Below are 10,405 nucleotides of genomic sequence, written 5' to 3' on the forward strand. Positions count from 1 at the left end.
AAACTAGGTGTGTTTTTACCATACAATGTATAGTTCATTGAAAAAATCTCTTAAATAAACGCAAACTTGCCACATGTAGAATAATGTCTTATTGGTACATTTAAATTTAGTTTGATTTTATTCGCTTAGGTTTAGTTTCCACTGGCACTGGCATTTCCAAAGCCATAAACCCAATATTTTTCAAAAAGGATCCAAAACATTTCCTCAAAATCTTTGAATCTACAAGTAAAATGTTACATCTCCTGAGATTTGTTTTGCTCTTTAAAGTAATTCATAATTATATTTTCTCAGCTAGGAACTGTTTCCTGCTCATGACATCACAGTGCTAATATTTACCTTCTAACTTTCATAGGCAAATTAGGCCTTAATTAGAATACTTCAAGTAAATAAATGTGTTTAAAGGAATTACCTAGTATTGTACTTAAAAGGATCACCAGGCTGGGCAAGGTGGCTCATGCCTGGAATCCCAGCACTTTGAGAGGCAGAGGCAGGTGGATCACTTAAGGTCAGGAGTTCGAGACCAGCCTGGCCAACATGGTGAAACCCCGTCTCTACTAAAAATACAAAATTAGCTAGGCATGGTGGTACGCACCTGTAATCCCAACTACTTGGGAGGCTGAGGCAAGACAATCACTCAAACCTGGGAGGCCGAGGTTGCAGTGAGCTGACATCGCACCACTGCACTCCAGCCTGAGCAACAAGAGCGAAACTCCGTCTCAAAAAAAACAAAAAAAGAATTTTAAAAACTGAAACTAAGATATTTTTTAAATTGGGGGTATTTTCTGGGGTATCTGATTACCTAAAACAAGCTATTAAAATATGCAGTGTTTGAGAATTGAATTTAATAAGCTCTCTAGGAACCAAGAACTATGCATTTCACAGAGGCACTCTCTTGGTGCTTAGTATGCAAAGAGAAGATGAGAAGATGAGAGCATTTTCTTTGCCCACTAATTTCACTAATTTGTGTTATTGGGTGATCATATATCCTTACTTAAGGGATTAGCCACTGTTGTACCATTTTATTTCAGTGTTCCAAGAATTCCTTTGGAGATTAAAAACAAATCCTTGGAATGAGAATCCAATTTTTTTCGTCCAAAATTACTTCTTGGGACACCAGTGCAAAATATCAGAAATGAGCTAATCCCTTAAGAAAGGGATATTTGATAACTCAATAGCACAAATTAATTGTGAGAATGCTCAGGGAATCCAAATGCATTATAATTAATTTAATTCTTAAGAAATACATTGAATAATGTACGTAGCTAATCCCCATAAATGTAACCTAGTGGAGGGAAGGTGGGAGTTGGCGTTCTTGCCCTTCTTTGATCTTATAAGCCAATCATCAGCCTGAAGTTTCAGGAAGTAGCTCTAGAGTCGACACACTCGTATATAAAAGATTATATGGGCATGTAAACTATACCACAAAAAGATAAATACCATTTTCAGCAGACAAATACATGAAAACAGGTATAAACTGATGGCGCTTACTATCCAATGGAATAAACTCTTCTGCAATAGAATGAATATGTTCTTCTATAAAGGAAAACAGTTACATCATAGGGGAAAGAGCTTATTTGGTGAGCACATTTAAAGCTGAATGCGTATATTGTCTCTCGTGGACTTAATGACTCATTTTATTTTTTCCCCCAGAGGTTCAGAGTTACAAAAGCATTATATTTTAAGTTGTGAATTCCTCATTACAGAAATGCTTTATGTACTACTGCATTCAGATTAAGCTTCTCTGGTGATATCAAAAAAAAATTTAGTTATCATGTCTAATTTATGACCCACTTGGCATGCTTCAGTGAGACATTTAGCAAATAAGATTGGTGGGTTGTCAACTATCTTAAGTAATATCATAGCTACTTACACCATACAGCTTTTTTTCAAACAAAGACTGTCAATGTTCTCAAGTCCTTTTCATTAAACCATTAGCAGCCCAAAGCTAAGTGGTACGCAGTCTAGAAAGAAAAGGGCTGTAGGTGAAATGTTGCTCCTCTGCTAAAATTAAATGCAGACAAACAAAACTCAGAAAACCCAGTATGCATCTGGGCAACAGCTGAGTACGTCAGGTAAGCAAATTCACAGGCTGTGGCCAATTTGTATGGCTTTTCCATCTAATCGTCACCTCTAAAGGAACATGAAGCACCGTTCCACACCGTACAATCTTCATGCCAGCTCTGTCTTGCCTTCTTCAGGATGCTCGGTGAGAAAAGCCACCATGGATTCCAGGTGGGAAAAGTGAAGCCTTGCTTTCCATCTTACTCCCACCTCCGTCTATGTGACCTCATGTGATTACGCTAAGGCCATTGTCCCTCCATTTGTCCTCCAATGAACAGCCATTGTTCCTTTAGTACAAATGTCCTGAATGCCTACCCTGTATGTAGTTACACAAATGCATAACTCACAGTCCTGTTCCAGTTGCACAGGAAGTGGCCATCGGTTGAGGCATAACAGTAAATCACGAGAGGTTAAAAAACAATACAGAATAAAATAACCACAAAAGGCAACTACGAATGGCGACCAAAAGCAAGCAGATGACTAAGTGACTGATGAGTGGTTCACACAAGAAGCTTTTATGGAGGACGTGACTTGGAGGTGGGCAGGATTGAAGCCCACAGAAAGGAGAAAGAACTGTTATGATACTCCCATGTTTGTGTGATCACGTACCACTCATGTGCAAAAAAAAAAAAAAAAAAAAAAAAAGCACTAGATCAAGCTACTTAGTGCTTTCTCCTGTCTTTTATACATGTTCCCTCCTTTGTTTTCCCAAAAGGAAGGGAAAAGATAAAAACAGTGTGGTCAGAGCAGGGGCAGAAAGGGAACAAAGAGGGCTAGCCCAGGACATCAGCTATGGAAAAAAATCAGCCTGAGGCCTGTTCCTACCGGCAGCACCATGAGAACTCGGGCAGGGCTCCCTCAGAGCATCGCTCCCCACAGGAAAGGTGGCAGACCAGCAAGCTGGCTCACCATACCACCAGGAGGAGGGCAGACAGAGAATGGTTGAGTTGGAGAAAGGTCCCTGTGAGGCATCAGATCATTCTTCAGTCCCTTTGACTCGGCCACATCTTTCAGACTAATTCATTGTTAATTTTCCTTCAACAAATAAGAACTGCCTACTATGTGACAGGCACGGGGCTTTCCTACTCTTTCTTTCTTTTTGAGACGGAGTCTTGCTCTGTCACCCAGGCTGGAGTGTGGTGGCGCGATCTCGGCTCACTGCAACCTCCACCTCCCGGGTTCAAGCGATTCTCTGCCTCAGCCTCCTGAGTAGCTGGGACTACAGGCACACACCACCACATCCAGCTAATGTTTGTATTTTTGGTAGAGATGGGGTTTCTCTATGTTGGTCAGGATGGTCTCGATCTCTTGACCTCGTGATCTGCACGTCTTGGCCTCCCAAAGTGCTGGGATTACAGGCGTGAGCCACCAGGCCCAGCCTTCCTATTCTTTCTTAATCTTAATAAAAGAGACTGTGGCTCACAGTAGAACAGGAATTAAGAGAGCAGATATAGCCCAGCCCCCATGGCTCACACCTATAATCCTAGCACTTTGGGAGACCAAGGAGGGAGGATCACCTGAGCCCAGGAGTTTGAGACCAGCCAGCACAATATAGCAAAAACCCATCTCTAGAAAAAGAAGTTTAATAAAAAATTAGTTGGGTGTGGCAGTGCATGCCTGTAGTCCCAGCCACTTGGGAGGCTGAGGCAGGAGGATCCCCTGAACCCAAGAGTTCAAGGCTGCTATGATTGCACCACTGCACTCCAGCCTGGACAACAGAGTGAGACCCTTCCCCGCCACCCGCCAAAAGAAAGACAGCAGAAACAGTAAGTGCAGAGACAAAAGGAGAGTCCTGACATGCCTGTCTTTGTCTTTTTTTGGGTGCCTATTAATTTTGCTCATATATACCTTCCTTGTTTGTCAAATGGTGAAAGCAATCCATGCTTTGTAATCTAGTACTTGATTGTGAACCCAAATGAAGTATTTTGGGGTTTTTGGATTTTGGAGAGTCTTGTTTTTAATTTGTAGGTTTTACCTTATTTTTAACTGACACATAATAATTGGACGTATTTATGGGGTACAGTGGGACATTTCGATGCATGTATACAACGTATAATGACCAAATCAGGGTATTAAGCACACCTATCATTCCTGAGGTATTCTGAAGACTAATTAGCTAATTCTAAAAATACTTGGGCTCCTGTGAGAAACATGCTTTGGACATGGAGTATGAGCCTCCTCTCTGTGTCATCATGTGTACTTGAATCCTCAGGTTGTCTCTCTTTTACGTCCACAGAAGACGTACAGTTAAGTATTGTAAAGATTTCTGATCTTAGGATGCATTTAGCATGTCATACAGAGAACGCAAAGTATATGCACCATACAGATGCAAAATTGCACAAATGCACACATTGAAGGTAAGCATCCCGTGTTTGTGATTTTCAGCTACTGAAGGCACAGAGCTCACTCACATTCTTCCTGTTGTGACTCATGGCTTTTGCAGCAGAAAAGAAGACTTTCTTTCTAGGAATCAGTTATTTAATATCTTCCCAAATAAACACATCAAAAGCAAACAATCACATCTATTAGGGAAGAGATATGTAAGCCTGAGAGTTAAACATATCCGAAGTGCTTTCTTACTAAATGGACAAACAGATTATAAAACAGAATGCGCAGCCTTAAAAAAGGAAGAAAATTCTGACCTAGGCTACAACATGGATAACACTTGAGGACTTTATGCTAAGTGAGGTAAGCTAGACACAAAAGGACAAATACTGATGATTCCACACATATGAGACACTCTCATATGATTTTTAGTAATAAAAATTATAGAGGCAGAAAGTTGCATGGGGCTGGGAAAAGAGGAAAATAGGGAGTTATTGTTTAATGGGTGGAGAGTTCCAGTTTTATAAGCTCAAAGATTTCAGGAGATGGATGGCGGTGACGGTTACACAACAATATGAATATACTTAATGCCACTGAAGTGTATGCTTAAAGATAAAGTGGCAAATTTTATGTTATGCATATTTTATCACAATTTTTAGAAACAGAAGGCAATGTAAATGTATACAGTGAAATGATGTGATAACTGGAATTTGCCTCAAAATAGCAGGAGAGGGAGTTAGGTAGAGATAAAATAAAGTTGGCCATGAGTTGCTCATTTTTAAAGCTGGGTGATGAGCACAAGAGGTTTGATTATATGCTGTTTGCTTCTCTTGTAATGTTTGAAATATTCCCTTTTCTTTTTTAAGTTTAAGAAAAGGTACCCCAGGGCCAGGCGCGGTGGCCTGTAATCCCAGCACTTTGGGAGGCCAAGGTGGGCGGATCACAAGGTCAGGAGATGGAGACCATCCTGGCTAACACAATGAAACCCCATTGATGAAATCCTATCTCTACTAAAAGTACAAAAAATTAGCAGGGCTTGGTGGCGGGCGCCTGTAGTCCCAGCTACTCAGGAGGTTGACACAGGAGAATGGCATGAACCCAAGAGGCGGAGCTTGCAGTGAGCCGAGATCGCGCCACTGCACTCCAGCCTGGGCGACAGAGCAAGACTCCTTCTCAAAAAAAGAAAGAAAGAAAGAAAAGCAACCCCAGAATGTAGAGCATGATCACAATTTTGTTTTTTGTTTGAAAGATCATTTGTCTAGGTATGCACAGAACAGGACTGCATGAGCATGCATTACTTTCGAAATCAAAATTAAATTAATTAAATATTTCTTTAAAATGTACTAAATAAAATGTAGTGTTTTATTTACTTAAACAATGGGTTGCTTTAAAAAAAAAAAAAGTGTTACACAATTCACCAAATAACACTTGGCAATTTTAGAAGTGGCAGCATGGGCTCTCGTGGGCTCTGGTCCTAAACTGGAGAGCAGCAGCAGTGAGCAGCCTGAACCCTAGAACTCACCCAGCTGCCACTCCAGCTCCTGCCCTCCTGTGCTCCTAGGACAGATGCACACAGACACATTCTTCTGTTAGTTCCCCTTCCCCAGGTTAGATTGATGAGGGGATGCTACTAAGCCCTGGGCTGACCTCTGGGAGTAGGGCCAGTTGGGGCAATCAGCCAGGCTCTGCCCCAGGCCATCTCTCAGCAAACAGCCCAGACGCTCAGACTAAGAACAGCCTTGTCAACCCACCCCAGGCCAGGCCCCTTTAAAAGCTACTCAAGAAGAGGCCCCAGTTGTGGCTCTTTGCATTACAATCAGTCCAAGGCAGAGAGCATGAAATGGTCTCAATGTGTAAATTTTGTGTTTTACAATGAATATTGTGTACTAACATCTTATATGTATACACAGTTAATTTTAGGTCTTCTAGTATTCACATATTTCATGAAAGCGAAAATATTTTGTCTTCTACAAAATAACACTGCACACCCACTTGGTCATTCAAAAGAATTCTAGGGTGTTTTGTGTTTTGTTTTTTGTTTGTGTTTTGAGACAGAGTCTCACCCTGTCGCCCAGGCTGGAGTGCAGTGGCGGGATCTCAGTTCACTGCAACCTCCACCTCCCGAGTCCAAGCGATTCTCCTGCCTCAGCCTCCTGAGTAGCTGGGATTACAGGCACACACCACTATGCCCAGCTAATTTTTAGTAGAGACGAAATTTCACCATGTTGGCCAGGCTGGTCTCGAACTCCTGACCTCCAGTGATCCACCTACCTTCACTTCCCAAAGTTCTGGGATTACAGGCATGAGCCACCATGCCTGACCCTAGGAATTCTAGGTTTTTTGATATATCTCATGAGGTTGTATGATATATCTCATGTAGGAATTATTTCTCACAATATTTATGCATGGTTACCTCTGAGGCATAATTCAACTAGGAAGTCGAATTACACCCATTTTTTAACCAGGAAGGACAAAATTACATTATCTTTCCGCAACATGAAGAAAAATAAGACTATACAATAAAAGTGTTTTGGAAGCCCTGTGTAAGATATTATATTACAAAGACAATTGGAAAACCCCAAGTGGAAGTTGAGCAGAACACTCTTTCTCCTGGGAAGCATCAGAAATGGTCTGAGGATCATGAGTGGCCAGTCTTGGGTTTCCAATCTCAAGTGGTGATCCAGCACGGAGAGGAAGAGAATGACCAGAGAGAGAAGTAACCATGAAGTATTTTCCCAAAAATATTGAAAGGCATTGTTTGTCTTTCCCTTTACATGTAGATTCATCTTTTTCTATCCAGGGGAGGAAGGCGTGATGCCTGGTCCCCAAGTGCTGCTCTGTAGCAACACCTGGTCCAGATGCAACCGGTGCATTGTATTAGGTAAGACAGCCACAACTCACACAACATCTTTACCAGATGGCAAAACCAGCAAAAGTGCACCGAAAGGTCTCTTGAAGAAGGCTCCTAGTGCCTGTAATGGCTTCCTCATTTCTGTCCCTTAGCAATCTAAGAATAGACTACAATAGATGCACAGGTGACCTCCAAGAAATACTAGAGAAAACAGGGCTTGGGAGCAGATTCTTATGTCCCTGAATCTGTCCTTTACCAAAAATCTTACCTGATCCTAAAATCTAGCAAAGCTATTTAAGTTAAAAGCAAAGAGTTTTAAACCTGTATCACAGATTCTTTTTTCCACATTCTGGTCATATTTTAACAGTTTCATTGGATTGTAAGACCTGCCTTAAATATCCCCAGGACAGATACAGTAATCAGTGTCACCTATTTTATGTATGAGGCCAATAGTGAATTTCCCAATCACTGACCACATTCCTATTGCTTCTGAGATGAGTTCCAGCAGACATCACTTTCTGACACAGTAAGAGGCTGATTTGGGTTCCACCTTCATTCAGACATCTACAGACCTGGGAGAGGTGTTGGCCAAATCACTTCACCCTTTGCAAAATAAAGAGGTTGATGAAATGTTCATCAACCTTTGCAAAATAAAGAGGTTGATGAAATGTTCATCAACCTTTGCAAAATAAAGGTTGAAATGTTCACCTTTGCAAAAATAAAGAGGTTGATCATTTCCAAAGTCCTTTCCAACTCCAACATTCTAGAATGATTCCATAAATAAATATGAGATGACAACTTGTAGTTGTTTTAATGGTAGAAATTTGAGCCAACAATTTAGCCGACAGAGACAATGACCTGAGCAGAGAATCAGTCCTTGAAATGAGAAATCTGCAAAACCGCAGGGGAAGGCAGAACAAAAGCCTTTGACAGCAGGAAGCTAAACTGAGCCTCTTTTTCCACTTTTCATTCGTCCTAGGCACTCCTTCCCCAGTTGATATGTCCACCTTCCACAAATACCCAGAAAGAAAACACATATTATTTATGCAACTATGAGCCATGTGTCATCTGTCTGGATTTTCATTTTTTAATAAGCTCTCTTATCATTAAGCCTCTCTCATTTTAACTTCTTTGCATCCTTCCAACAACTGTGTAATGAGGACGCAGTAAAACCCAAGCACGTAATAACAGCAAATTACTCCTTTTAAAAAGCTGACCTGAAGTTCTAGTTTACTAACCAAAATGACTGGAGCCGGGCATATTAGTCCTTTAACCTTTTTATTACGTATATACATGAAAACAATTAAAACTGGGATTTCTTTCCAGTGTATTATCATTTTCTCTTCCCCCTGGCCTTTTTCCATCACATTTCGAAGAATTTACATGATATCCACTGCAGAGTCTCTCCTGTTTCCATTCTTTTCCCTCCTTTCCTCTTAACAACTGTCATCCTTTTAAGGTTAGCCAACCATGGGCTATCATTATACACCAGCAGTGTAGTCGGGTTGGTACAGCAGCCGCAAATAAGAAGAAAAAAGAAAAAAAAAAACGAAAGGAAAAAAGCGGTGGGGTGGGGGCATTTAAAGCTCCTCATAAAATTAAATCTTAGATTTAAATTCTCCCTCATATTTTATTGTCTTTTCTTTTCTTTTTCCTGTGGTAAATGGTAATTAGAGTCAATAATCTTTTGCTGAGAGAGCACCTTGTCTTCACAGTGTTTATATCATCATCATCAAAGATCTGCCTTAAGGCCCTGGCGTGTTAATAATTTAAGGTGTGCACAGCCTAGTTATAGCAGGAAGCCTAGTTATTGAGTTTGTAAACCAGCCGATGATTTATGGCAACACCTTGCGTGAGTCATGCTCATTAAATAAAATACTTCGGTTTAATAAGGAACGTGGGGTACGCAGTTCTTCCCGTTACAGGGTGAGTGTGCAATTGGAGATTGTTGAGTTTTGTCGCCAGGTTCACCACGGCGATTTTGTCTTAATTGTGTTGGCAGGCGAGGGAGGGAGGGCCATGTGTCTGTGTACATCTGCACACGTATGCATAGCGTATTGGCCTTCTTCCTCCCCAACAGGGGCTACCAGTCTAGAGCTTTCTCTCCCTTGAAAAGCTTTATCACAGAAGCCAAACTCTCTGATAGAATGTTAAATCTTTCTCTAAAAGGCTACTAATTAAGAAACCAGAAATGTTCATGGAAATAAAATTACAAGAAAAAAATCAATATACGGTTGTTAAATGTAGCCCACATTTAAGAGCCATAACCATATTTTACTGTTAAATGCTGTGGTTTACTCATTAGGAATTCCTAAGCAGACTGAGACAGCAAAAGGCAAACATAGCATTCTGATCCATTTAAAAGAAAATGTGTATGCAAGGTACACTTTTTGTTTTTTTAATGTTCCATATCTGGGACTTTGAAAAAAGAAAATCAGAATCATTTAGTTGGATGTACTGTTTCCAAACAAACGTGTTCCAATAACCACTTGCATTTCTATTACTCTGAATTAATTGATCAGAGCATGAAGTGGGCGCTGAGAAAGGTGAGCAACTACGCTTGTTTCACAGATTTCCATACAAAATGAAATTTCAGGCCAGGAGCTGTGACTCTCGCCTGTAATTCCAGCACTTTGGGAGGCTGAAACTGGAGGATCGCTTGAGCTCAAGAATTTAAGACCAGCCTGGGCAACATAGTAAGACCTCATTTCTATAAATAATTTTAAAAATCAGCTGGGTGTGGTGGTGTGTGCCTGTGGTTCCAGCCACTCAGGAAGCTGAGGTAGGAGGATCACCTGAGCCCAGGAGGTCAAGGCTGCAGGAAGCAGTGATCATGCCACTGTACTCCAACCTGGGCAACAGAGTGAGATCCTAACTAAAAAGAAAAAAAAATGAACTTTGATATTTGGTTGTGTTTATTGTTGCATGATCTCTAGGATATTCTTAGGAAAACTTTCCAAAAAAAAAAAAAAAGTAAGGAAAGACAAACTGAACTTCTGTTTCACGTGTTGGAAAAACTTCCACCTTTGGGACATTTCTGAGCAATACTTAAAAATGTTCTAGGCTGGGCGCGGTGGCTCACGCCTGTAATCCCAGCACTTTGGGAGGCCGAGGCAGGTGGATCACCTGAGGTCAGGAATTTGAGGCCAGCCTAGCCAACATCCCGTG

The sequence above is a fragment of the Rhinopithecus bieti genome, unplaced genomic scaffold (genome assembly GCF_001698545.2).
Source record: "Rhinopithecus bieti isolate Rb0 unplaced genomic scaffold, ASM169854v2 scaffold_61465, whole genome shotgun sequence".
In the NCBI taxonomy this organism is placed as follows: Eukaryota; Metazoa; Chordata; class Mammalia; order Primates; family Cercopithecidae; genus Rhinopithecus; species Rhinopithecus bieti.